We start from the raw sequence: 25,141 nt of genomic DNA on the forward strand, positions 1-25,141 counted from the left end.
GAGAATCTAATTCAGTATAACTTCATTTCGATTTGCGTGTTACGAGAAGGACGGGATGACTTGAATTCTTTCCTTAACTTTTTCAAATGAATCACAGTACAATATTTCCTTGCATTTGGCAATTTGCAGCTTGAGACTCAATAAAATGTGAAACTTTTTCTTTTCGTCTTCAAATTTCCTCTTAGTGCTTGAGCAGCGCCGAGAATGGCTTCAAAGGAAAGAAGACTGCTAGGAAAAATTTTGCAATGCTTTAGACACTAAACAATCCACGTGTTTGCATAGACATACGACTCTCTGGTGCAACGAAAATATTAATCTTTCGTATTCTATCCTAAAACATCAGACGGCTTCTCTCCGTCAAATCCTATAGCCTAATCTGTAGCAGCATGTCAAACAGTATTATTTCAAATAAATTTAGCTATTTTGATTTGAACTCTTTAATACGTATATAATGATATACAGTTACATAGGTTAAAAGAGTCAGCGTTGCATATTATTTTCTTCTGCTCTTTTGTGAAAGCCTCGACAGAAACACGTCGTTAAGTGAAGCAAGAGGACACTCACAAGACTGTCAAATAATTTGGCATATTTTCAGAGTTCTACTGTCAGGACGCGACGTGGACCAAGTTCGGGAAGAAGTGCTTCAAGGTATCGGCTGGCGGCGCCGCGGGAACGAAGGACTGGCACAACACCCAGTGCGGCACGGACTACGCCATCATAGCGGAAGTGACGTCAAGTGAGCTGAATGAGCTCATAGCCAACGTGCTCGTACCAGCCGTTCTGGGCCCCGAGGACACGACCGATGTCTTTGTGGGATGTACAGGGGCAGGGAAGTCAGGGTATTGGAACTGCCCACACTCGGGAGCCAAGTGGACGTATGGCGGCGAAGACGCCGGAACTAACGCGGGTTACTGGAGTAAGTTCCCCTCATCAAACTAACACCCTCTCACGTCTCCAACTTAATATATGTCTTCCCTTGGAATACTGTTAGTTCCTTATTCCCATCATAATGTCTGATATTTTAGTTCAGATTTAGTGTACGTTATAATCAAGTTTTTTTTTTCTTCTTCTTAGTTGACTATACATTATACATGTTAGTACAGAAACTACATGCAATATGAAATATTATTATTATTATTATTATTATCATTATTATTATTATTATTATTATTATCATTACTATTACTATTATAATTATTCATAACTGTGATTATTTCTTTAAAATCGGAATGAAAATGACACTCATAGTCATCTATTTAGATCGCTATATTCATGAAGACGTGTTTCGACCGAGAGTGGTAACTTGTTTCACGCCAATCGAAACGATGCCACAATGGTTTGTGCACTCAGATTCCGCAAAGGGAAGTATGAAGGCACGCCCGATATGTGAGTAGGCCTATTTATTTCAAAGAAGAATAAGAGACTGTCTATGGGGTACCTTAGAAAATAGAGGGACAAAAGGACAATATGACATATGTACAAGAAAATGAAAGCATCTTCGGAGGTAGGTCTGAGTATGGTGAAACCACGGGATGGCAGTCTCTAATTGTGTTATGGCGTCTGTATTTCGTCGAGTTGCCTGTTGAACGAGGTTGATTCTCTACTCCCGCCTATATAGCCCGCCAACAAATTGATGGTGGAATCAATCCAGGGACTCTATGCATTATGGTGATTAAGATAATGTAACACCCATCAAATGAAAAGTGTAAAACACAGATGAAAGAAGTAATCACGCACGGTATAAATTGAAACCGAGCTCCTTCCCCCAATCAATGTCAAAACAAACTTAAGATTTAGTGCAGCTGTGAATTAATACTATCGAACATTAAAAAACAAACATACACACACACACACACACACACACACACACACACACACATCGAAAAAACTGTTGCCAAGATGATAAGTATGATAATAAATGATGGATACGAAAATATGAAATATTATGGTGCTTGCAAAACAATGATTATGATGAAGGAAAATGCATACGTAATCACGCGACTAACACATTCTAAATTGAATTAACAGTTTGCGAAATTGTGCTTACGAATTTCGGTTGAAAAAGTGTTGATTAGAATGAGCATAAAGGTAATCTGAATGCTCCAAGATGAATTGGAATGAAGAGATCATAAAATTGAAATACCGAACATGTCATCCAGGACAAATTTTGCTAAACTGAATACAGTATAAAGGAATCTGGCTGAAAAAGGCGCTATGATATATAGCACAGCTTAAATAACCTCATTAGTGTCTATACACTACTGCTCTTATAGATGGTCCTGTCGTATCATCAATTCCCCAGTATTGCCTAAATAAAGATATTGATTAGATAAAGTATAGTGTTGGCGACGCATCTTGTCGAAGGATCTTATCACAGGACAGCAAAGAAAATGGGTTTTCATCAGGAAAACCCATTTTCTTTGCTCAAAGTTCTCACTATTTATTATTTGTTTCTGGTCAGTTTCCCCTTTCTTGTTTCAAAATGTATTACAAAAAGCTGCATCGCTTCGGCAATCCCTCGCATTTATTCCAAAGTTGATTTACATCCTTTGGGTTAATGTCATGTTAATGTGTGTGTGTGTGGCACACATACACCAGGGAGGTGATCCTCTCACCTCCCTGCATACACACACTATAGCTTCTGACCACACGAGCAAAGAGAGTTAAGGGTTTGGGACGAACACCGATCTAGGGCTTTCAATAGCTCAGTCGGTAGAGCACCGGTCTAGCAATCCGGAGGTCTCGGGTTCGAATCCCGATGAAAACCCATTTTCTTTGCTCTAAGTTCTCACTATATATATATATATATATATATATATATATATATATATATATATATATATACAATATATATATATATATATATATATATATATGACATTAATGCCATTTTAGGTTTTAATCTCATATATATATTGTATATATATATATATATATATATATATATATATAATGGTATTATTATCCGCGTGTTGGAATAAGAGCATGAAGACGATGAAGACAAACAAGTTGACAAGTTCACTGTTACCCTGAGGAAGATCCGTGCAAGGGTCGAAAATTTGGTTTACAAATAAATGAAGTTGGAATCTAATGCATTATGTCAACTTGTTTGTCTTCATCGTCTATATATATATATATATATATATATATATATATATATATATATATATATACATGATTCCAGTGTGTACAGAAAGCACGAGAAAGAACGGATTGTTTTTCCCTTTCTGTGTCTTTTTCCCCAGTTTCTCCCGTGCAAGGCAAAATTTGCTGTGTCTTTATAGATAATTAGCAACCAGAAATTTAGTTTGAGGAAACATAACGCCTTCACACATTTTTTAGCGGATTGACACTACACATTTTGGATATCATTATGATTGTTATTTTATTACGACATAATTGTCATTACTGATGTGATGATCCAATTTGATTTAACTTATTTTAATTCTACATGGTAAAATAAACACATAAATTTACCTATAACACACATTAACCTGGTCTATAGCCGTAGGGGCGAGTCGGAGCTTGTTTGGTGATAACGCAAAGTTAAAAGACTATATCATTGTTATCGAAGTTATCATTTTCATTAATCATTATCACTATCGTTATCAATCTTGTTGTTATCATGATTAATACTGTTTATTATATTATTACCAATTAACCACGTGCCCCCAGATTGGTACGTGGCTCAGGTGGGAGTGAATTTCGACACCCAGCCCGACTCGACCACCGGCATGATCGAGTGCGTCCGGATTCTCCGCGGATCAGGGTTCAACAACGGGTGGGCGGATACCCCCTGCGCCTCCTCCTACCCGTCTGTGTGCCAGGTTAATGCACTGCAAGTGTACTAACCCTCTCCGGGCCGGGCAGACCACGTCGTCTGATGGCATTTGTCTATTTAAACGTTTTGGTCGTTTCTTTTCGTCAGCAATCTCACTCTGTTTATATGTTCTGGTTCTGTGCGACCCATCGGTACTGAATGTGTAAAATGTGACATTCATAAAAAATTTACATCTTCTACACCTAACGGGCCAAGACATTCGTATACGCTCTATTCTAGGGTTGTCGTGTGGGATAGAAGAATGATGGAGTTGGACTATAGCTGACTAAAAAAAATAATAATAACAGATTAAAAAAAAAACCTGGGTAAAACAATAAAGGACAATTACGATCAGCGTATTTTATGGAAACAAATATGCACATTAATAATTAATAATTAATATCAAATGCTTGCAGTGATTGCGGACATTTACTTTGTGTAAAATCTTCATCATAAGAGGGCACTCTTTTCGCGATATATATATATATGTATATATATATATATATATATATATATATATATATATATATATATACAGGACCCTGTGTATATATATATATATATATATATATATATATATATATATATGGAATATACACGTATACATATAGCCTATATATAATATATATATATATATGTATATATATATATATACAGTTGAACCTCTCGTATCCGGACAAGTCGGGACCGGGGCTCATCCGGATAAGGAATTTGGCCGGATACGGGAGGCTCAATGCTTTATACATGTACCATACATACACATGTACTGATGTAGCCCATTGTAGTACCACATGTAGTAATGTGTATACTGCAACCTTTTCATTGTTACACTCAGAAACAGACCCCAAAATAGAGGTTCGTGTTTGCAAGAATGAAATCATTTTCTTGTATAAATTCTTGGGATGATTTACCTAAATAATTATCAAGAAATGTATCAAGTATATGTAATTCATGTGTGTTTGTGTAGGAGTTCTCAAGGAGTCGGGAATCCCCCTTTCCTCCCGTAATTATTATAAAAAAATCACGGCGAGATTGCGTCCGTATAATAGAGAGATCCGGATAAAGGGAGGCCAGATAAGAGAGGTTCAACTGTATATATATATATATATATATATATATATATATATATGTATATATATGTATATATATATATATATATATGTTTATATATATATATATATATATATATGAAATGTAATATGCATATAAATACACGTATACATATATATGATACATACATACACATATAAACATATATTGTTTGCTATATATGGTTCTACAAATATCACCAGGATTTTTGTTATGGTTTGATACTTCCGCCGGCTAAACGTTCTGTTGTAAAAGTGACTGGACTGACAAGTGGACAATTTTATCTACTGTAATATTGTTTTTCTCCCACAGATAGGAACATTGGAATTTTGGTCCTTGTTGCCGTGTCTATACTTTTTGAACAAACAGGGGAGAGGGCCTCAATGTATTCGAAATGAAATCACGTTATCATGGTTTTATAATGACCCCAGCTATACGTGATTGCAGTATATAAGAGCTAAGTGCGTTTGATAAATCACCTCTTTAAGGTTTTGATTCCACAACATGACTTTTCCGATATTTCTGTCGATGACTATTTGAACGAAATACTTGTCTCACGTTGTTATTCCAGTGATGCAAGGGTATAATAGTTTCAGAGTACTGGTAAATGAGAGTAAGCCAGAGAATAATAAATAGAGACTTCACTACTTTCAACAGGTTTAACAGTTTATCTTGTGTGCAATGTCAAATTACGATACTACATATAGATTACACGGTGGACAGAAGTATATCAGATAAAATTTCTGAATTAATGATATATTTTCTTTTCAAACTGGAGAGTTCAGTGTCTAAAGAAAAATATTTCCGTCTGATTTTCAACTGGGTCATCAAACTCCATAGGGCTGGTTGTTTTATTTTATATTCAATTCATTATTTTCCAGGTTAGTCTCCCTTTAATGATGTTTGAATAATCAAGGCTGAATGACATTTTTTGACAAAAAAAAAAATTGTTCGTAAAAGACACACATTTTAGGGTATTTGACGCATTCTTGAGGTGCCACCCAGTCTCGTAATTGAAGTCCGGTAAAGAATCGATCAAACAACAGGTTTTCCTCCTTTTCTATAACACACTTGATAGTCGAAAATGAGTTATAAATATCTATAAACATGATACAAACTTGTTGGAGTTAATTGAAAGGAGCAAAACCAACGAAGGTTTTATGCAGTTAGTCCAAACGGTAGGCCTATAGATACTAGTGAAGCTTTTGTTACCCCATAGCAACATCGTCAAACGAGAAGGGGTGAGATTTCTATTCTTGAATTTTTGTGTGTTTAACATTATCATGCTGATTCTATTTCACAAATGCCACAGAGCGAATGGTAGATTTGTATTGCGTAGTGCCTTTTCTTATGAATGTTGCTTTTAATGCGTATACAAAGAACGATAGTAACATTTGTGCTGTACTGTAAATAAGATACCTTTGACCGTTGTTTAAACAATCCTATTCAAGTACACAATTCACATATTTGACTGTGCTACCCTGCATTATATACGATGTTTAGTATATCAAAACAGAAGAATAGTATGCCATATATACCGATTGCTTTCTTTTGCCAGTTTGGTAGGGGTCATTCCACTAGACCGACACCCATTAGTCAAAAAGCCCACGAGTTCGACATTGAAAACAGCTGGTCCATGAGTCACACAGTCCATGAGTTCGACACTAGGCAAATAAAGCCCATGAGTTCGACACTAGATAAAAACAGCCCATGAGTTCGACAGATACAACACGGGGCAGCTGGTCCATGAGTCACACAGACCATGAGTTCGACACTAGGCAAATAAAGCCCATGAGTTCGACACTAAAACTAAAAACAGCCCATGAGTTCGACAGATACAACACGGGGCTTAATGTGTCGGTCTCGTGGGCCTCGTTAGCTGATAGTGCCAAACAAATGGGCTATAATACTCCTGAGCTCTATAGCTCACGGGCTGTATGACTTGTGAGCTGTATGACTCGTGGGCTGTATGACTCGTGGGTGTCGGTCTCGTGACGTGCTCCCGTTTGGTATTGAAGTATGACGTTAATAATATTGACCGGCCGTAGCCTTTCTCTCTCCCCTGCTCATGACTAAATTACTGTTTTATCAGAATAAGTATCGTATGTTTTTATGATTCTAATCTTTTTACTTTCGCAGTGTTTCTTCATGTTGATGAATATCACTGAAGTATATAACTGATAGTATAAGCAAGCTATTACAAAGGGGGTATTGGGTTAGATCAACGCTCTTTGTGCAAAGTTGGTCAAATCATTAAAAGAAGAGAGAAAGCAACAATAAGAGATCTTCATGGCTGCTATATAGCGAACAGGTGTAAATTACCATAATGTCTTAAACCGCTTATTTTGCAAATACATGCTCCTGGACAATGTACGTTGTACCAAGAGAGAAAAAAAAATCAATATATACTAAAATAATGAAATGTGTGTTTGCAAAGTAAACTTATAATGAATCAGAAAAATGTACAAGATTTGCGCGTCTTACCAATGGCATAAGACTAATCAGGAAAAACCACATACATTACGATGTTCAAGTTCAAATCAGTGAAAGATTCTTCAACTTGGGATGCCTGCAGTATTTTTTTTTTCTGCAACTTTTTCAAGCTGGAATAATCGATACAATGAATGATCAAAGCAATAAATGATGGACTCAGAGCTCTATACACTATGATTTTGTACAAAGTATTCAATATAGCATGCACATTTATGTTAGATGCAATAGTTTTAAAAAAAATCCTATGTATTATGAGGTTACCATCACTAATTACGAATAAACTTGTATTCAAACAAATATATATTTGTGTGTATGTAGAATTTTCAAAGCTATTATTTCATGTATCATGTGCTCTGATAATTGTTCATATTTAGCACATTTGTAAACTGAGTCTTTCAATTCTGTACTGCTGATCAGTCTTATGTACCAATAAATAAATAGATAAGAAATGAAATAATGAGAAATGGACATGTTGTAGATAAGAAATAGAAAATGAACCTCATTAGTATTGTCAAATAACAAAACATAATTCTATTGACAGGATTTTCAAATTTGCATGTCGGCATCTGTGACGCTATATATATGTATATATAATGTTTCAATTATATTGATTCGTCTAGCTTTCAAATTGATAGCTTTGCGTTTTACTTACGGGAGATGTACATCCTGAAATGATTAACATTCTCTCTTGGCAGAATTTGGAATAGTATTGTATCATGTAATGATCTCCATTTTCTTTTTCACTGTTTTTAGATGCTTTCAATCAACACATGTTATCATGGTTATGCTTGTGTAAAGATAGTTATAACAATGATGATAAAGTAGCAATGATTCTAATGTCAATAAATGGTAATTCATGATAACGACATTGTCAGTTTTAAATAGGGTAGCCTTTTATTTTTTTTACCATCACGTCTCTTAGCGGACCCTGTCATTAATACGTTTGCATTTTCAGGTATCCATTTGAACTCCTATGTCAAGAGGGACAGTATGGCCCGAATTCACGAAGGTGGTACATTATCTTTGTCCATGGTTTAAACCACAGTCAAAGACCGTAGTTTTGTATGGGGCGCCAAGTGTCGCATGGCCTATTTCGTTACGTAATCAGTCATTTCGTAGACGAAAAGATCATTTTGTTAACGAAATGGACATTTCCTTTACCGAATGACTGATTTCGTAACGAAATAGGCCATGCGACACTTGGCGCCCCATACAAAACTACGGTCTTTGACCATGATTTAAACCATGGACAAAGATAGTGTACCACCTTCGTGAATTCGGGCCATTGAGTATGGGTCGAGACATCGCGGTCAGTAAGCACTAAGTAGGTTTCGAACTCCGGACTTTTTATTTAAAATTTCTAGAACATTACTACCGTTTGAGTGTCACTGCTGTTCCCCCTCCCCTCCTCCACCCCTCCCCCCCCCCCCCAAAAAAAAGAGTCTATCATTCTATGATATGCTTTGTGGAAAGTTGATCTCTACACGTTCATTTTCATGCATTCTCCGCGATTCATTGATATTTTCTCCGTTTTGTCCTTGTTAGCATGGATCTTCACATGTGATATCATTTGCGATCGTTTCAACGAATAGCGTCTTTTCGACACGTTCGAAGTGGAAAATGTCCCTCAATGTGTCTTGAAATCATTCTCTTCCCGAGTCTTTGGATTCTAATTACACCTGTACGTAAAAAAAAAAAAAAACAACTCTACGAGCAATCATTGTATGCTCACCACTACCACCGCAAAAACTAAAATATTTCAACCAGAAATAGTCCTTATATTACCGAAGAATATATTATGGATGCGGTTGTAAGCAGTTCCCAGAATGGTACCATCACAACCTTCACAGTGCGGGTAACCTGGACAACTTATTTATGATGTCGACACGTTTATGGCGTTTTTGTAACCAACTCTCACTAATCACAAGTTTGTGATGCCTGTAATTTGGCTAAGTGCATCCCAAGCCTACATCAGTTATGAAGGACTATGGAACGTCATTCGTTTAAAAAAAAAAAGAAAAAAAAATCGGGAAAAGCTAAAGCAGACTTTTTTCTCTCTGCCGCCAGAGGGCGTGTTATGTGATAATACATGTATTTGTGATCACCATCGATATATTACTTACTGGATAAAGTACGATGCACGATGAAGAGCTTTAATTATGCGACGTGAACGTATACAAGACTATACTGTTGCGCTGACCGTTCTCCTCTCCCCCTGTGTCGTGTCGAAAAATAGCTTTAGATTTCTTAGAAGCAGGCCTACTTTTAGATACTGTCACTGTCTTCTGTTGCTATATCCAGTACAGTGCCGTGTAGTTACATACGGCACTGATTTAGTAATCTATCATATCGATAGTGATTACAAGGAGCCGCACATGAGGCGGACTTCTGTCCATGAGTGCGTACACTAACAATTTTACATGGCGTACTTGAACTTTTACCCCTTTTTTTGCGACTCCGCACTCCCTAATGGCTGCTCCTTAGATGCTCGTATGCTAGCATGCTTGTTAGGACTAGGGGTAAGCCTTGCGCCTCGCGTCGCTGCCTTTAATTCGTGATAGAGCAATTACGACGAGACGTATGGCAAGAAATCACTGTGACAGTAGTACCTGCGCATATGTATAAGCTCTTTGGGTAAACCTTGATCAGACATTTAAACTTATTACTGATGAGACGTTTGCATCCTGTAGCTCTACGAGCAACAAATTACTTCTAATCAGAGGCTTCTAACTCTGCACGAATAAAGAAAAAAAACTTGATCATATAGCTTTATTTCTGCACGCTCAGCACGAAACTACTGATCAACAATTCATAATAATTGTAGTGGAGTGCACCGCTGGTCAGTAGTTTTTCTGTTTCTGGAGCTAGGGTTAAAAACCGTTTGTCAGTAGCTAAAATTTCTGATCTCGACTTTTGCAACACATGGTGTTCCACAAAGCACCCAACCATTATGTTACTAGTAGATGGGTTTTTTTTGTCTATGTCGATTCAACGTTTCATTTTGCGCAACCTTGCAGAGGGTTGCTACCCAATACTACGGGAGATCGCTCCGTATTTCTTGACTTTAAAGGAAACTAAAACCCAAAGAGGAATGTGGATTGAATGAAAGCAGCAACATTAGTAGAACACATCAGTGAAAGTTTGAAGAAAATCGGACAATCGATGCAAAAGTTATGAATCTTTAAAGTTTTGGTGTTGGAACCACTGGATAAGGAGACTATTTGAGTTTATGACATCACGTGTGGACAACGATATAAAGAAAATGTTATAAAGAAAATTCAACATGATTTCATTTTTCTAGCGTAATGAAAGAGCAATTGACTAACCACTTTCAGAAAGCATTTGATTTGATTTGATTTGATTTGATAATGGTTTATTGAAACAAACATGCACAGTAGTAGCCCGAAGGCTAAATTATAATGCATCACATCGAGAAACGCATCAATTACATCAAACAACATACAATGTATGAATATTTCAGAAATGACAAATACCGGTTACATTGACATTAAAAAAATATGCAGCATCATATAAAAAAATAACCAATTCGTACCAATTATCAAACAAAATATGTTACTTGGAAATAATAAACAAAGTTATCAACGTACTCATACGCACACATATCCACACACACGCATTAACACACATACACATACGTACACATGCACATCACATCCACATGTCTGTACAGATAAACCCATATACTCGTCTCATGCAGCCGTTCAACTTTTGCATACACACTCACACATCAAACAGGAAATAATTATAATATCTTGCTTAATTATGATAACAATTATAAACAAACAAAGAAACGTATTAAACATCATGCTGATGAAGCTCATCTTAAACATTGAATACATATACTTTAACATTAAAGTTTTATATCAAAATAGTTGTTCAAACATGGAAAAAAATACATGCATCACATTATTCAGAACATACGAGTATTGCACTGTTGTGAATTGCAGGGGAAATAATAACTACCCTCAACATAATGTGTCAGTATTAAGTTGATAGAATGTGTAATTTTCATGGAAATTGAATTTTTGTGAAATTCCCTTTGTCTTTTCTTTATATTGTTGTCCACACATGACATCATGAACTCTATCCCTTAAAGGGGTCCTATAGTTTTGGTTGAGACCTAATTTCAGGTTTCTAACATTTTTTGATGAGATGATGAGAAACCTCTTATGAAATATGAAAGAGCATGTAATTCGATGAAGAATTCAACGTTTATTTGATGAAAATTGGTTTTGAAATGGCTGAGATATCCAAAAAGAGCGATTCTAATAAAGTGTGGGACCCACACTTTGTTTTACTTTGTTTTTGGATGTTTCATTCATCCCCGATTTTCATCAAATAAACTTTCAATTTCTCTTAAAATGGTATGCTCTCTACTATACCATAAGTGTTTTCTTGGTATCTCGCAAAAAGTTGAAAGCCCAATTCTCATCTCCACCAATACTGTACCATTCCTTTAACATGAACTCCTTATCCAGTGATTACAACACCGAAACCTTAAAAGTTAATAACTTTTGCATCGATAGTCCAATTTTCCTCTGAATCCTCTTTCACTGATGTGTTCTACCAAAATACTGCTTTCGTTCAATCCACATTGCTCTTTGGGTTTTGGTTTCCCAATAATTTAGCGGCGGAGGGCCGCGGGAAGAAACTCGTGCATGCAAATTTCGCAATGACGGCTGATGAGTCGAAGTGCCTAACTGAATCTGAAATTACTCAACATAATTATCCAGTAGGCTTTAGTAAAGGAGTAGATTTAGGCTTCGCACCGGTCATGGAAAATTGTAACAATCGCAGATTTCAAAAGGCCATCACGCAGACGCGCCTAGTTACGGTTGTCAATTCTAACAAAAGCAAAAGACCTTGATCTACATAATGCACAGCCCTGGAGATGAGTGGCGAGATGAGATCGAAGTAAATTTTAAAACATTGGTAACTGCATTTTCAAATTTGTTTGGGTTTTTTTATGACAGACGGGGGGGGGGGGGGGGCAAGTTAAATTGGGACCGATATTCTCACATTCATTTTCCTTTTGATAACACATTATGATTTGTCACCCTATACACTTGGCAGGCCTTATCCCTAATTAGGGTGGAAAATGTATTTATGTCTATACACATGCGTACAATCCTCCACTTTGCCTAGAACCTCCATACTAGAGAATCGTTAAACAAAAATCTCCTATGTACAAACAAGTATATATAGGCCCTACGTTCGCTTGTTGGTCAATTTTCAAGTTTGTTCAAGTCAGATTCAGTTGTACCCCTTTGGGGTGATGGGATGGGCGGTGGGGGGGGGGGGGACTATGGTGGATCTTATTCATATTCTTCAAAAGACACGTTGTCAATTTGACACCAAACGTGAGAGGCATTATATCGCAAGGATAGATTTCTTTGACTGGACACCATACCCCCCCCCCCCCAACACACACACAAACAAACACACACACACACACACACACACCACACCTTCCCGGAATCCCAAGGGGACCCGATCGGGTTGGCTGGCGAGGCGAAACGGGTCAAATTAGGGCATAATTTTCACATTTTCTTTTTCTTGAAAACATATATGGTCTAATAATATTTGTCACCAAACTTGGCAGGGATTATTACTTATATATATATATATATATATATATATATATATATATATATTATATTGAAACAAAGAAAGGAAAACTTACCAGAAGCAAATGATGAATAGCAAAAACTTTGAGCAAAGGAAATGAGTTTTAATCGGGATGAAAATCCATTTTCTTCGCTCAAAGTTTTCACTACATATATATATATATATATATATATACATGTATGTATATATATTTGTTTAAAACCAGAAATACTCAGACTAATACATTAGTGAATGTACTTTTGCGGTTATTTATGGTACATCCGGTTGCCGGTCCTAACAGCATGAAAAATGACAAATTGCCATTGTTTTCACTGTGATTCAATACTTCACAATTTGAAGAAAAAAAAAACACAAATCAAGTCAGTATTTAGTCACTCGGAAATTTACTCCATCTTTCATCCCTGAGGAAAAGGGGGGAAGTAAACCTAACATGATACATTAGAGCTCCGCAATTAGTACACGCTCACGTATAGCCTTTTGTCGAGGCCCTCTCGCTGTAATGGGCGAGCGAAGCGAGCCAAGCCAAGCGCGCCACCCCACTCAGCTGGGCTCTCTTCACCATACAGCGAGAGGGCCTTGACAAAAGGCTAGCTCACGTGCGGATTAGGGATTTCTTCCTCAAGGTTCAAGGAGTGATGGGTCCCAACCACCGAACTAAAAAATAGTGGAATGCGTGTTCACCCAGGAAATACGCAGCCACCAAAACTTGCTACCACCGCCATTTTGCTAGGTCAATTTTTCCTTATATGGAGTGCGGGCTGTGTCTCCGCAGCGCAAGACTATTGTCATGTACAAACGTGCATTGTTACGTCATAATCACTAGCCACTGGACGGCGTACTCTTGCTTGCGCGCGTATCAGTGGCCCAGTCTGACCGCGCCTTAGCGTGCACTCCATATAAGGAAAAATTGCCCTAGCAAGATGGCGACGCAACACGGTAATTTGGCTGCACGGTCTCGTGTATGTTGGGAATAGGAACACGCATTCCACTATGTTTAAGTTCGGTGGTCCCAACCACAGAACTCCATGGACCTACGTTGTAGGTCCATGAGAACTCTTACACATGTGGTCCCAACCACAGAAATCTATTCTGTGGTCCCAACATGCATGGCGCCCGCTCACGGCATACGCGGCATCACTTACTGAGCTCTTCCCGCCCGTCCATTTAGTGGAGGTCAGTGGTGATATCCCGTTTCCGAGCATGCCGCGAGGTGGTAGTATTATAAGCCCGGGATTGGAACACGATGTCATATTATTCTCGACCTGCTGAAAGGGATTGGAGACGTCCTGCCCAACCATCCGCTATGATCGGAAAGATAGGATGTGAACTGTACCTCACTCAGTGACAGTTACACGCTCCACTTGTATCGGTATCTCGGAAGGCATACGCCATTTCAGCATCCTCCTCATTCTTCGTTTTTCTCCCATGACTTCTCCTGGAGCTGAAACTTATTTATCACAGGTGAGAATATTATTTCATGGTTAAAGTTTTTCTTTTGACATGTTAATGACCAATTTGATCGGGATTTGGGGATGGTGGAACTGAGAGAGGGTAGGCCTAGTCTTCAGTTTGATTTTGATTGCGTTTTGCCAACCCCGGAAACTCGGCAGGGAAAGCCTGACATTTTGTATTCTTGTATTTTGCTTGTTTTCTTCGTTTATCTGTTATCACTTGTATTGTCTTGCAAATGCTGAATGAAGGAATGAATAAATGAATAAATAAATGAATAATAACAATAATAATAATAATAATAATAATAATAATAATAATAATAATAATGAACGATAATGATAACACACTAACGGCCAATATGGTGTAATAATACTGATGATTATCATAAAATGGTATATTTTCATTTCCATCCATTTCATATTTTGGTTTCTAAAATTTTTCATGAACAAAGAATATGAATATCTATATACAAACTATCGTGAAACTATGAGTACATTTGATTTCCTGAATATACATACTTATTATGAATACCGAGCAATGTAAATTGCAAATGTTTTATTAGATTTGGACATGGGCTATATAAAAATTACTTACAAATAGTTCAGTTTGAACTGAAAAAAAAAAATATTTATTAGTTTAATACCATTCTTTTGTACCTCTTAAGAAAGATTCAGGAGGTTTGACTGTTTGAAGGAATTTGGTATTTGATTTGATTGATTTTATTCTCTGTATGGCATCACTTAACAATTCCTTATTTTTTCAGCGATATCATCAAACATGATATAAGATAAATCTCATCTTGACTTGCTGGTGTCATTGCCGTCTTTTTAAATGATTTATCTTTTATATCTTCTCATTCTTTTGGCCCTTAAATTACCATTAACTACGGCTAAGTCATACATTCATTTGCTGGCCACAATATTTACCTAAAAGTCAAGTATTCTAACTGTGGGTTGACGCATAGATATACAAATGACATATGTTTCTGACTCGTTGTGAAATGTGGTACCTTGGCAAGCCGCATCTACAATCCTCATTATCTATATATAAAAAAAATACACGTACATTTTTTTCTTCTTGCACAATAGGTATACATCACCATACCACTGCCATTATCACTGATTACCTATACGATATTGATTATACTGCATCATGTATTCATAGGCCTATTGTATGAACATCAATGTTCTTTGTGTCATAGTACCAATGGAAAGAGTAAGGGAGGCTGCACAGAAGGGACAAGAGAAAGGGACAGAGAAAGAAAAAGTGGGGAAATCAACTCAAATGAAAAGAGGGATGAGAAATCAGTGTATCCGTAACTTATATCATCATTTTATAGACTCTGATCAGGGCCGGCGCAGTGTTTTCAAAAGTGTGGGGGCCCACTTCCGGGTTTCATGAGCTAACAAGCAAAAAAAAAAAAAGAAAGGCTCATCTCTTCTCCCCATCCACTTCCGGGTTTCTTCAGCTGACAAGCAAAAAAAAAAATTAAAAAAGAAATAACCTTACCGCCCCCATACTTCAAGATCCTTATCTATTTCTATTTTAGTGCCACTTACGTACTTCCGGGTTAAAAAAAAGTGTGAGGGCCCAACGTGATGACACCTTATGTATTCCTTTGTATGGTGCACAAAAAGTGTGGGGGCCCGAGCCCCCACGGCCCCCACGGATGCGCCGGCCATGCTGATGAAGTACGTCGGTCTAAGTTTTGCAGTGAGAGTCATTTTGTGAAAAGACATGTAAAAGTATCACCCAAATTATAGGGAATCTCTATACAAATCTTCTTCTCTAGGACCAGATGTGATAAAGTCAGTGCAATAAGTAAATTTCAAAAGATTGGTAACTGCATTTTCAAATTTGTTTGGGGTTTTTTATGACAGACGGGGGGGGGGGGGGCAAGTTAAATTGGGACCGATATTCTCACATTCATTTTCCTTTTGATAACACATTATGATTTGTCACCCTATACACTTGGCAGGCCTTATCTCTAATTAGGGTGGGGAAAATGTATTTATGTCTATACACATGCGTACAATCCTCCACTTTGCCTAGAACCTTCAAACTAGAGAATCGTTAAACAAAAATCTCCTATACAAACAAGTATATAAAGGCCCTGCGCTCGCTTGTTGGTCAATTTTCAAGTTTGTTCAAGTCAGATTTAGTTGTACCCCTTTGGGGTGATGGGATGGGCGGTGGGGGGGGGGACTATGGTGGATCTTATTCATATTCTTCAAAAGACACGTTGTCAATTTGACACCAAACGTGAGAGGCATTATATCGCAAGGATAGATTTCTTTGACTGGACACGATACCCCCCCCCCCCCCCCCCAACACACACACAAACAAACACACACACACACCACACACCTTCCCGGAATCCCAAGGGGACCCGAGGTCCCCAAAATCACACAATGGTCTTTTTAAATTTTCTTTAAAGGAAAATTTCACCTTCATAGACATGTGGTTTGAGTGAATGCAGCAATATTAGTAGAACACATCAGTGAGAGTTTGAGGAAAATCCGATAATCCGTTCAAAAGTTATGAATTTTTAAAGTTTCTGCTCAGTCATGGCTGGATGAGACGACAACTATAGCTTGTGATGTCACATGAGTACAACGGTATAAAGAAAGTATTAAAAAAAATTCACCTTATTTTCACTTTTCTCGCATAACAAAAGAACACTTGACTTCTCTCTTTCAGAAGGCAAGGGGAATAATATTATCCTTAACATATATCAGCAAAGAGTCCAAGAAATGTGCACTTTATTCAAAAAGTAAAATTTTGTGAAATTCTCTTTTTATTTTCATTATATCGTTGTACGCATGAGACATCACACACTGTAGTAGTCTTCTCATCCAGCAGTAATTGCGCAGATACTTTAAAAATTCATAACTTTTGAACGGATTGTCGGATTTTCCTCTTACTTTCACTGATGTGTTCTACTAATATTGTTGCATTCACTCAATCCACATGTACATGAAGGTGAACTTGTCCGTTAAAACCCAAATTGCTGTGAGAAAATACATAAGTTAGTGTGCTTTATATGTTTGTTTATATGCAGGGGTGACCCCCAACCTGGGGCTGGGACCACATTAGGGACCTGTTGATCTTCACTTTGAAAGAAAAAAGAAAGAAAAACGGTCACATTTTCTACAATTTCGCATGTATTATCGCCTGCGTGATAGGATATACAACACCATGCCCCCTTGAGGTCCGCAAAGCTTCCAAGGTCACTAAGTTTTTTTTTTTTTTTTTTTTTTTTTTTTAGATAATAGTCTGCGAGGATGCCCGGAAAAGGTGAACTCGCAATTCTCGGGAAAGCGCTACACAACATGTTTTTCGATTAACTCCCTTTCTGTTCAAGATGTCATAATGTATGGTACACGCTGTATCCGATTTTCCAGGTTGTCCCCAGCATGTTTTAGTATTGATGTCCAATGCTCACTGCTTTCCGCAATTTCTCTCTCAACAGGATGGTGACAAGCGTTTGCTCTTTGGAACCACAGGGAAAGATGAGGCAGAAAACTTCAGCCATTCTCCTTATTCTACTGTCCCTCGGTATGTGGAATCCTGATACAGTCTGCCTTGCTTAAAGGGGATGGCTAGTAACCGATCAGTGGGAATCAGTGGGAATGCTGAGGGATGATTGTTTCAATCCTTGTGGGATTCATTTAAGAGTACATTATATATCTATTGTTGTGTGAAAATTATTTGCTTCAGAATGGTCTCACATTCAAGTAATGTGCAGTTTAAAGGCCCCGTCACTGTATACAGGCATGCTAACCTGGAAACATTAAACTGCACATTACTTGAATATGAGACCATTCTGAAGCAAATAATTTTCACACAACAATAGATACATAATGTACTCTTAAATGAATCCCACAAGGATTGGAACATTCATCCCCCAGCATTCCCACTGATCAGTTACTAGCCATGCCCTTTAAGTCGACCTCGAATTATCGAATATTTGATAAGTCGAATATCCTCCTACGTCCGAGGTCTTTACAAGTCCTCTTCACTTTGTATTCCATTCATTTTAATCCTCCCTAAGTCGAATTTTACCTAAGTTGTAGCTATTTCTTCAGTCCAAATAGATTCGACATATACAAGGTCGACTGCAATTGTCTATTGTGCAGTTATTTCAGACTTAAAATGCCGCCTTTGGCAAATTGACGTATAACAAAGCATTTAAAACGACAAAACGAACTACAATGCACTAATCCACACACACACACACACACACACACACACACACATTTTGTAAAATTTGCTTGTTATGCGCAAGGAGCTCCTTGCTATGCGACAGTTGCCAATTTGATCACTTTCAAACCACTTTTCGACCCTCTACTGGCCTATGGATGGCCAGTGATTATAGAGCAGGAAAATGCGCTAAACTTCATTTCGCGGAGAAGGGAATAAGCATACGCTTTCAAATTCAGATTCTAATCATGCAGAGTGAAGCTTAGACCTACTTTTCCATCCGTCCGTGCGAAGCCAGCGCTGCATAGCAGATATATAGGCTACTAAATTGAAATGAAAATTTTCGCGAAAAGAGGACCATTGCTGTAAACAAGATTCTAGTCAATACATTGACGTGAACTATCTATAATATTCTTCACTCTGTATATCAAATCTCTCTCATTCTCTCTCTCCTTCTCTCTCTCTCTCTCTCTCACACACTGCCTATCCCTTTCTTTTCTTTTCAGTCCATTATGGTAATCACAATTATTGATGATTGATTATTTGATTGATTGATTATTATGGTAATTCAAACTCACTTGGCCTGCCTGGCAGAGATAATCACACAGTTCCATTAGCTGCAATAACAGATCGTTCCATACATAGAGGCCTTTCGGAACGACCCCAGCTGCAGCGGCAAATGAAAAGTATTTTAAAATGTGAAATGTGCGAGACAAACTCTTCGTGGGTCTGGTGTATTTTTTTTTCACGTGAATGCAATATATATATATATATATATATATATACATATATATATATATATATAGCTATATATATAGATATATATAGATACATATGTACATCCATTTTGGGTGAACAATTGCATGCGGGACTGAAATGTAAATATACCGTATTGTTTTAGACTGCTTCCATATAATATATGTCTCGTGTAAATTGGAGTCCACTTATATCGTATATGATGCATATTATCTATATAAAAGATTGATCAAGACGTGGCTGAAGTGAAATGAATGGAAAATTTTGATGATTTTCTAGAAGCCTTGTTATAAACAACGAATCATTTTTATTTCTTTCTGATTTGTACACATTTGATCGATTAATTCAGTTTAATCTAATCATTCTTCAATCTGTGGTTGAGATTCAAAGGTGCCAGTTTAATGGTGCCAAAATGATAAAATTCCACAAGGTCGTAATACCGAGTTCAAGTTCAAGTTTAAGCTCAAGTTCAAAATCTTATTTCGTTTTTCCGCAAAGAAATGATATTACAGTAGACGTATAATAAATGAATAACTGATTTGAATCGCGTGCAGTACCCGTCATCATATCATCGCGCGAAAGCTCAGTAGTCTGGTGGCAACTGCCTGGCAATCAGGAGGTGGTTTATTCGAGTCAAGCTCGAATAATAATGTATACCCGTAATCATTATATTTTCGATCATGGCTACTACTGAAGAAATTGAATGATCGGTGTTTATCTAAGTCGATTAGGGGCGTTTTGTCAATCAGTTGCAGTAAAAGGAAGAATTCGTTAATTTGAATAAATACGCAGTACCCGCTGCTGATTAATAGACCAATTCGGTTTGGGTACTGTTTGTTTTGTGTGTGTGTGTGTGTGTGTGTGTGTGTGTGTGTGTGTTGATGGTTGTTTCTAACTGGGGGGCTTCAAGTAATATGCCTAACAAAAGATAATTATTTTATACATTGACATAGCAACGCACCTGGTTCATTGCATAACCCTTTGATAGTGTTTTTACCTTCTTTGGAAACCCCCAGCTATCATCAAATTAAATGTTTCTATATTTTTTTATATCTTTCTCTATTTTGCAAACTATGTGGCGGGAGGAAAATAAGATATTACAAAACTGAAAACACCACACATCTAATGACACTTGTAATATTGACTGTGTCAGCATGCAGTGCCAGTGTATCTGACAGTCACTGAGATTCAGGGAAGAAGATAGGTGTAATATGCGTTCCTACATTAAATTTTTGTCTTATATACAGGTATTACATTCTCAGTTAGTCATGGCAGCGTTGGATTTAACGAGCAGGGGAACAAAATGACATGCGCCGAGAAGTTCCAGCAGGCTCGGTTCTCGTCCGTCGGGTCACTGTCAAACAGGACTAATTGCGGGAAAAGGCGGAATATTGCCGGAGATCTTGTGCAACTCGTCCCGAAACTGGTCCCGATGAATTCCAACATGCGTTCTTGCTCTAATAGGCGGTCAAGAGAAATAATCGCCTGCAAAATTCCTGGTATGTTCGCCATCAGTGGTTTCATTAAATTCCCGCACATGACTTTATTTGTCCATGCGCTTGCAAAATTGCACAACGCAGGACGTTGTCCATACTGTCGTCTAGAAATAAAGAGAGAGGAAAATAGAGAGGAAAAATTAGCACAGCTGCTATCAGTCAAGACTGGTTCGCAGTTCTCTGGAGGAAGCAAATACATAGTTTTTCGAAGTCGTCGGTCTCGCTTTTATCTAGCAAACATCCATACAAATATCTTTCTTTCGTAGGATCTGTAATCATTCTGAAGAAATTTCTCACATTTTTTCAATAAACCACTTTAAAAGAATATCATTAGTTTCTCTCCTCTGTTCTTGAGAGAGCCGCGTACGATTTCTGCGAGGGGGACATGCAATATTTTAAAATACTCTGTGATCACTTATCATAAATGTTTCTATATTTCACATATAGACTGTTTAAGCGACCCGTGTGAAAACGGAGCGAGATGTGAAGAAGCACCACGTGGTTTCCGGTGCCATTGCATGCCGGGATTTCGGGGCACCAACTGTGAATCACGTGAGCTAACAATCTCTTTTTTTACGCTGTCTTCTAACTTGATACACTGTATTCGCAATCTGCCTTTTTTTATCATCTGCCACAAAAAGATCTGTCACGTTCGTTTTCGTATGTCTCTTCATACCCTCTTTCGCGCCGTTGCTGATATAATGTTAAAGGCTCATGGACCCGGTGGTAACTCGAATGCTATTGACTCCTCTTTAGCGCTTACGGTGTAACCCATTTCCCCGAGTCCGAAGAAGTCCGATCCACTGTAGTCAACAACGCCCTCTCACCCGTCGGGTCTATGCACCTTTAAATGTATCCAGGAACAATGAGTGTAGCCAGTGTAGTTCCTATCTGTATTGTTGCACATTCATCTCTTATAATTCCCTAAGTGCGTTTGACATTCATTTACTTACAGGGCACATTGACCACAAGTTTTTGTCTTTTACAGAATGTGTGCACATCGTCCCAGGACTTTCAACATTACAATGTATCTCATTGCAATTTGTACTTTTGCATATTGCTAGATGAAAAAAAAAAGAATCAATACACTTGAACTTGAACTTGATTGCTTCATTGTTAATAGAATAGATATAAATGTGTGTATGTTGCATGGTTTTTAAGTTTCCATGTAATTCGTAGTGCCTCTACCATCTATAATGCATTTTGGGTGATGCATTTTTACTGCATCATAGGTGATATCCCCTGGTGGTTAGCGAGATTTAGATCTGGAACGCGAACGCTGAGAGGTCGCAGCCTCCCGGGTTGGTCAATGGAAATAGCTGTCTCGAGCCTGTGCAGAACGCCGTTGTCGGTCTCATTAGCGTCGTCTCAGCGTTCGCGTCGCAGATTTAAAGCTCGCTTTTATCACCATAATACCGTGCCATCAGGTCCACAGATCACGTGAAATCGTGGTGCATACAAGATATTACGCTCCAAATTGAGAGGAAAGTATATTTGGTGTACCGAATGTCGTGATCAGCTTTCTTCGAGCTGTGTACACAATCCCCATGTACACTTCCATCTCCACTCTCCGTCCTCATACAGCCGCGATTGAGACAACGAGGGAGACTTCGACTGACGTGCCTTCAAGCACGTCGCAGTCGTCTGAGCGCGCACCTCCTCGTCGGGAAACCACCACCGATGTCACGTCATCCGTGTCGACGTCCACTGCGCCCAGCTCCGAAAAACATTCTTCGCCGATATCGATGACGACGGATGTACCCGCACTTAAACGTACATGATATTAGCCACATTTACGAAAAACATAAAATCTTGGGATTATTTCTATTTTGGTCCATCGTTCACACAGTTACGGGGATTGGCGCAAATTATTGGAACAATTCATAATTAAGCGCAAGATTTCTTGGGGATTGAATCACGATGCTGATCGCGATAATTGGTGGAATTTTTGTGACCACTCGGGCAAAAATCTCGGGATTTCGATAGCAACGCAAATCTCGAAATTTTCATTCCTCTAATTCGCGTTCGTGTGAATCCCACTATTGGGCGATTTAGGCTGTAGTGATTTATTCTCTCTCTCTTTTTCTTTCTCTCTTTCTTTTCATTAGTGTTTCCCTCCTTTTCTATATCATCCCCTTTGTGCAAACAAAAGTAATGATAACGTACCAATCCCCGGCGAAGACCCGAAGAAAAGTCGAAAGCTCGGGATGATTAAAGGCAATACTAGTAAGTGAAATAATGCAACAATCGCTAACTCTTCCCTCGGCGACATGACTATGGAGCAACGTGTAACATTTGAAGTAAACGAAAATAGGAACCTCGCCGTTTTTTCCTCCACTTGAGGTTATCTATGCATATACTAGTAGCTGGTTTGGATGATATACGGCTATACTGCTTGAGAATGCATCTTGAATACTTGTATGTCATTACTCAATCAATACACCGATCATTAGTTTTATCCCCGAGGACACTCCATTTGGTATGCTCACTGTTGCGATGCGTCACATTTTAAAATTATGCCCATCATTCACGATGCTGCCAAAATTACAATGATAATCCACAATGTTGATAGGGGTTATAGAAATTACGTAATCATAGTGATGATAACAATGTATCAATATTTTCGAACATCTTTGAGAAGCAGGACTAATTATTGGCTTATGGATCTGTATGATATTATAAACATAGATCACAATGTCCATAGAGCTCCAAGTTGGATTGAAATGAGGTCGTATTATATCACCATCAATGCACTACAACAGAACTAATTACGTTACCGTATCGTTCCCTTAAACATTACTGTATTTGTCATTCTTTTCAACAACAAAAACTTGCCTTTGTAGACGGGTATGTTTCAGATTTTAGGTATTTTATCTTAGACAAGTAAATGCAAGAACGCGCGCAGACAAGCACAATACCCCCATTCCACAGATACTTTTTCATTTCTCATCGTTCACTGATCGTAAGCAAAGTTTGATGCTTCCAGCCACCCACCGAAGTGTATCAGATCGCAGTCTGATGAATCCGACTCGTGTTGGTCGACTATCAGGTGAGTGTCAGACATGTCGCGCGTCATCCTCATCGGACGATCTTGCCTCATCGGATCATACCCAGCGTGTCTGACAGTGACTCGATAGTCAACCAACACAAGTCGGATTCATCAGACTGCCATCCGATGCATTTCGGTAGATGGACGGAACAACAAACTGCTTGCGACGAGTGACCGATCGAAAAAATAAAAATCTGTAAAATGGGGACATTATGGTATGCACTAATTGTATTCACATGGTTACATGCCCTGTTTCGTTTTGTAGCATCTTGCCCGCCAAAGTGGACAAAGTTCAACAACAGCTGCTACATAATTTCGAATGGAGGTAAGCAAATGTCATGGTGGGGTCACCGGAACAAGTGTCATGACGAGGGCGCCGCCATGGTGGAGATAACTTCGCAGAAAGAGAATGAATTCATCGGGACCGACCTCGTAGACCGCCAGCGCTATCCTGATGGGGATCATAATATCTACCTTGGATGTCGTGGCAGGGGAGCGGACGGTGACTGGACGTGCACGGAAACCGGCGCCAAGTGGGATGGTGACTTGGCATTCACGGGTTACTGGAGTAAGTCCCCTAGTCGTCTTTACTGCTCCCCCCCCCCCCCGACCTTTTGGCTTGTCCCGAGCTCATTAGAATCAGTTTTTGTGCATATTATTATCTGTGTTAGTGTGTGCGTGTGTGTATGTGTGTGTGTGTGTGTGTGTGTGTGTGTGTGTGTGTGTGTGTGTGTTTCAATGCATGGAGTCATTTTCAACTCACTTCTTGGCCACCGAGGGCTCTGTCTTTAAATTCTTATTCTTTATGGTCTATAATGGTACCAATTTCCTTGTAAGGGTTCTGTATGAGGATTAATTCAATTCAGACAACAAACATGACTTGCCGTGAAGAAAGAAGAATCAGTTTATGTCGAATCAAATGGATTTGAGTGTCTTCTCTTGACGCAGTATACGTATTTGCTTGTCGATGAGGCGCCCACTGACTATGAAACATGACAGTGCTGAATCCTTTCCTTTATACTCAGCTTTCCAGACACTTGCACCTACAGGAGGTGTAATTTTCTCTCGGTTGAAACGGTTATTCATAACAATCTTCACATGCACCATCCGTCCTTCTGATCCTCCTCTTTCCCC

General features: G+C 38.4%; 1 non-coding gene across 1 annotated transcript; it reads left to right on the top strand.

Moving 5' to 3' along the window:
* The first annotated feature begins 2,693 nt into the window (after window positions 1-2,693).
* On the top strand, window positions 2,694-2,767 carry Trnaa-agc (transfer RNA alanine (anticodon AGC)). Its single transcript has one exon. It is a non-coding gene; the product is annotated as a tRNA-Ala (tRNA).
* Window positions 2,768-25,141: the final 22,374 nt, after the last annotated feature.

This window comes from Diadema antillarum, unplaced genomic scaffold (assembly GCF_040938485.1).
Source record: "Diadema antillarum isolate AM-2024a unplaced genomic scaffold, OU_Dant_1.0 seq00000103_RagTag, whole genome shotgun sequence".
NCBI classification, from domain to species: Eukaryota; Metazoa; Echinodermata; class Echinoidea; order Diadematoida; family Diadematidae; genus Diadema; species Diadema antillarum.